Source organism: Eulemur rufifrons, chromosome 6 (genome assembly GCF_041146395.1).
Source record: "Eulemur rufifrons isolate Redbay chromosome 6, OSU_ERuf_1, whole genome shotgun sequence".
In the NCBI taxonomy this organism is placed as follows: domain Eukaryota; kingdom Metazoa; phylum Chordata; class Mammalia; order Primates; family Lemuridae; genus Eulemur; species Eulemur rufifrons.
This window is the reverse complement of record NC_090988.1, coordinates 30,769,344-30,775,463: the sequence shown is the minus strand read 5'-3', so window position 1 is coordinate 30,775,463 and position 6,120 is coordinate 30,769,344.

Genomic DNA, 6,120 nt, shown 5'->3' with positions numbered 1-6,120 from the left:
TTTAAAACTGTTTCACATGCATGAGTATATTTCCAAAGTAACCTAAAACTTAAGTTTTGTAGGGGTTTCCTAGTCTTTCTCTTTTATATTAACTGAATGGTTAAAATATTACTTAGCAAGAAATTAGATTACCCATATATTTCTATTTTTATAGTAGCAGCATTGTCTGACAATAATAGGAACAAACTAGCATACCTCATCAGTCAAAGGGTGTGGTTATAGTTCTGGAAGCAGAATGACAGTATTATTACTGTTGTGCTTGACATGTCTTATTTAATCCTCTCAACAACCCTTTTGAGGTAGGTTAAATCAGTAGAATCTTTGGGGTTGTAGGTGAAAAAAAACTTGATCCAAATTGTCTTAAGCAAAAAGTATGTTTATTAGCTCATGAAAATTTATTAGCTCACTGAAAATCCAGTAGTAATTTGGCCTGACTTTTGGCCTGATTTAATATAAGAACTGTTTTCTCTCTCAGACCATTTTATGTCTGTTGACTCCATTCTTAGATTGTCTTTCCACATGATGCAAAAATGTCAGTATACCTAGCATACTTCCTGTTGAGTTCAAGAACAGTGGGAAAATAACACCTATTTCTGTCCTAAGAATTTCAACAAAAGTCCCATCTTGTCAAACTGGCTCAGATGGGGTACTGTGCCCATCCATTAGCCAATCCCTGCAGCCTTAGAAATGCTAGCTTTAGTTTGGCCAGACCTGAGATGCATACTGCTCAGCTAGAGGCAGAATCAACAACGCAACAGCCAGATGGAGGAAGTAGGAGGAGAACCCAAAATTCAAAATAGAGAGCAGTTACCAAATAAGATGAGCTGCATCGTATATGAGCAACATTGTCTCACATTAAGAACAGGAGTAAGCTAGCTTCCCTCATCAGTGAAAAATGAGCTTACAGTTATGGAAGCAGAAGATATGGATATACTATATAACCATGGTTCTGTATTTCTGCACATCTTGTATTTCAGTACTGAAATACTTGTACATTTTACATATGAGTAAGCTAAAACTTAAAGAGGTTAAGTAATTTACCACACATCACAGGCAAGTAAATGATGGGTCCAGGATTTGAACCCAAATTGGTCTCACTCCAAAGCAAATAACAAATGGTTTTCACTCCTGGCTTTGCTTGAGAATAACAAAGCTTTTTACAAATACAGATGTTCCTCAATTTACAATGGGGTTATATCCCAATAAACCCATTGTAAGGTGAAAATATTAGAAGTCAAAAATGCATTTAATACACTTAACGTGCTGATCATAGCTTAGCCTAGCCTACCTTAAATGTGCTCAGAACACTTAACATTAGCCTACAGTTGGGCAAAATCATCTAACATAAAGCCTATTTTATAATGAAGTGTTGAATATCTCATGTGATTTGTTGAGTACTGTACTAAAAGTGAAAAACAATGGTTGTATGGATACTATGGAATGCATATCGCTTTTGCACCATTGTAAAGTTGAAAAATCTTAAGTTGAACCATCATAAGTCAGGGATTGTCTGTACAGATGACTGATCTCTACCTCTACCTCTGGTAATTGAACCAGTTCTGCAGTGGGTTCCAGATACTGCTTTTTCTCTTTTAAGTTATATGTAAAAAATAGTTAGAATGCCATAATGTGCCCTCCATCCAGATTTGACAGTTAAAATTTTGTCACATTTAATTGAAATTTTAAATGGAAATTCTTAATTGAGATAAATGTATATTCACATGCAATTTTATGAAATAATACAAAGACATCCCTTGAAAACTTTACCCAGTTTTCCTTAATGGTGACATTTTGCAAAACTGTACTGTAATATAACTGGAAAATTTATAATGATACCTGCCAATCTTATTCAGATTTCACCAGTTTTACTTGTATTCATTTTTGTGTGTGTGTGTGAGTACTACACAATTTTATTACCTGTGTGAGTTTCTCTATTCACCAGCACAATTGAGATAATCAACACTTCCAACACCACAAAGATACCTAATGTTGCCCTGTTATAACCATACCCACCTCCCTTCTGCCTTTACTTCAGATTTTCTTAAAGCTTCTGCTCCCAAACCATTTCCTTCCTTCCCTTTCTCAAGGTAACCAATATCCTGAAATAGGTGTGTATCCTTCTCCTGCATATTTTATACTTTTACTACATATGTATGTTTCCATTAACAATATACTATACTGTTTTCTGTTTTTTAAAATTTACATAAATGCAAACACTCTATATAAAGCTTTTAGCAAACTTACTCTTTTTATTCAGTATTTTCTCAAATTTATCTATGTCGATTCATATGCTCTTGTTCATTCATTTTAACTGGATGGCTCTACTGTATTTATCCATCCTCCCATTGTTACATATTTTGGTTGTATAAACAATACTAAAATGAATATCTTTGTACATGTCTTTCTGTGAAGTGTTGTCTAGGCTTATACTTGTGGAACTCTCTGGTTATAGGATATATTCAGCCTTACTAGATATTGACAGATTGCTCTTCAAAGTGATGGCACATTGGCGATATGCTCCCACCACTGCTGTAAGAATTACCATTTCACCACTTTCTAGACAGCACTTAGGAGTATGTCACATCTGTAATTTTTTTTAATCTGGTAAATGTAAATGGTATTTATTATTTTAATTGCTTTGACTTTCTTAAGAGGTAAAGCATTATTTTATATATTTCCTTGAACATATGTATTGATTCTGGTGGGCAACTCCAGGGTTGGGAACTACTGGTCTGCCCTCTACTTCTCTAGTTTAAAAAAAAAGAGAGAAAGAGAGAGAGAGGAAGAATAGTTGAAAACAAAAGAATAAAAGACAGGGAAGTATGCTATCTCTTACAGTAAAAGCTGCATTCATTAACACTAAAAGTTGCATTTAGTACCCCATTTAGCAGTGTGCCAACTGGTAAACTCTAGCAGCTTGCATACCTGATATCCTCTAATGGCACTCTTGAGTCTCCTGACTTGGCACACATGTTAAATTTCGTTGGAATAGGTAGGCTAAGCTGGGTTTAAATAAGGTTGAAACTTACCATTCCTGTTTATGTTTCTTTTCTTTCTCTCTCTCGTTTTTGTAAGGAGAAAAAAATAACCTCACTGGGCTTTAACAAACACTAAGAATCTATAAATTATTTTCTTTATCTTTTTTGTTATTAGAAAGGTATGTGAGAGAAATAGTAGTAAAGTGGAAACCACCTATGATAATATAAATTAACTTTAATTCTACCAATTTTTTTTATGAACTAGCACCCTTTATTCCCTTAACATATTATAGAATAAAACACTATGCTTATAAATATTTAATAAATATGAAATAAGTTTAAACATACCTCTGAAGTTCTGAGAGAACCAAGAGGAAGATATCAAAGTCAGGAATGATCCATAATGAAGGGCCTCCTTGAGAAGGGAATTGAGGTGCATTTAAAAAGAAACAGCTATAGATTGGCTTAAAGGTGGAAAAATTTATAGGTAGAGAGAATTTACATGCTATGGTGCAAAGGTAGGAAATACATGTGGAATTACAAACTTTCTTAAATAGAGCAACAGATCTGCTTAGAAGAGTAGATCATTCAGCTAATGTCTATTGGGCGCCAGGCACCATGCTAAGCTTGGGGACACCGTGGTGAACAAAATACATAATCACTGATCCAAGAAACTTATAATCTAGTGACCAAAAAACATGGTAAAATACATAACGTAATTGTAAATTATGATTTTTCTAGGAAATAATAGTAGTAAGTCTGAGAAGACAATTCGCCATCTAGCCTTTCCTGTTCCTATCAGTCTTCTGTGTTTCTACTTCTATTTCCCTCAAGTGTCATTTTCACTGTTGCTAGCCCATTCAAAACTGCAGTAGGTACCTATTTTGTATCATACAGTAACAACAACTATGATGACGTTAACAACAATAACTTAAATTTGCATGACACTTAGACTTTTCCACTTAATAAATGTTTGCATATTGGAGAAGTAATCTCTCATATTTTACTTTTTTTTTTTTTTTAAAGATAGTAAATAGTGTGGTGGGATATCTCCAGACCAGGAACTGGAAGTTCTGGCTCTGCCACTGAAGAGCTGTATGGCTTTAGGCAAGTCATTTAAAACAGTGCTGTCCAAGAGAAATTTCTGTGACGAAGAGTCTGTTATCTATATCTGTGCTATCTAATACCATAGCTACTAGCCACACGTATGGATATTAAGTACTCGAAATGTGGCTAGTGTGACTAAGGAACTGAATTTTTTGTTTAAGTGTGGCTAGTTGCTGTCATATGGGATAGTGCAGGTTAACCTCATAAGATCTCAAGTTCTGTAAAAGGAAAAAGTTGGGTTAAGTGATCTCCTTTGCCTTTTAGTTCTAAAATGCTGTTACTCTAATTTGGCACAGAGAATTCTTTGGCATATTATAAGAATTTAAATTTTGACTTCCTAAAACCAAATATATTTTTAAAGAATGTTACATGTACATTCTATGTGTACACTTTTTACACATAGAAAATCTTGTCAAATTTAATCAATTGTGTATAAATAAATGATGTTTTGGACTGTCTTTAGCATATATTGTGACATTAACAACTGAAGAAGAACATGGGGTACTTAGAGAGGATTCAGAGGGCTGCAAGATGATTAAAGAGCTGAGAATCAAGGCTGAGTAAAGGTTAAGGGACTGAGATTGTTTAGAAAAAAAGACTGAGGGAAGATTGAATAAGTCAAGTATATGAAGGGTTTTAGATAGAAATGGTATCCAGCTATTCTCCACTTACTAGACAAAACCTTAGGAACTTATCATAGGTTAAAGAAGAAATAAGTTAGGTATTAGGAGGCACTTCCAGAGAGTTTGCTATATTAAATTCTCAAAAAAAATTAGTTTTCAACTTAATGGTTTTTAAGACATTTTTGTGCCACGTCACATTAAAGATATGTGTTTGTCAAAACAGCAGTCACAGAATGTTAAAAACTACAAAACAAATTGGAATCACTGCTTATGAGATCTTTTAAAATAGGATTAGTTGTCAGCTTTCAGATAAGATTCAAAATATCAGTTTTTGAGATCCTTTACAACATGAATATATTATCAATTAAATAGATATTTTCAATTATCAACTAAATATTAATACATCTTATATATTAGATATAGATATTTCTGGGATAAGTGATGAGATTAAAGTATTTAATTATAAAATGAAGGTATTTACTTTGATGCATAATGTTTACAAAGGATGATATTTAATATTTATAGAACAAAACCAATGTAGAGTATAAATAGAGTAGTGGATCTCAAATGTCAACATGCATCAGAAGCACCTAGAGGGCTTGTAAAAACCCAGATTGCTGTTTCCACCTCCAGAGTCCCTGATTTAGTTGGTCTGGGTTATGGCCTGGGAATTTACATTTCCAACAAGTTAGTGATGCTGATGCTGCTGGTTTGGGGACCACACTATGAGAACCATTGACAGAGAATAATATATTTAGTATTTCTTGAAGACAAATTCCCATTTTTAGTATCATTTAGTAAAGTATAGTCAATAATGAGATCTAGTAGGCTCTATTTTCAAGCCAGTGTTTGGAAAGCACAAGCCCGAATTTGATAACACGTATTATGTACAGCATTTGGGGGAGCTACTTGGTATAGGCCCCATTCGATTCTGCACTAAGCCTGAAGGGCCTGATACTCCAAAATTCTCTATTTATTGCTCACAGTTATTTCTAGCTTATTGCAGAGGGATCTCTTTCAAGTAAAAGTCTATTTAATAGTTATTGATTAGCATCTAATGTTGAACATGGATAACGACTGACAAAGACTATGATCATAAACATTTTATATTGAGAATTCAGAGCATAAATTAGAATGAAGGAATAAGTCATTTTAGGACTATATTAATTCACAAGTACACGCAAAGTGTCTTCTAAATATAAAAGTGGAGAACTCTTAAATAATGTCTCTGAGTTGAATAATTAAGTCCCATCAGGTCAAGCAGAAATTTTTCAGCAAGATGTTCCTTCCAGTTTCTCTTCATGCAATTATACCAACTCAACTAAATCTCAGTCTCCTTAATCCACACAATGATGAAATAATAAAAGCTCATTCACACTTATTTTATTTGATCCTCATTATTATCCTGTAAA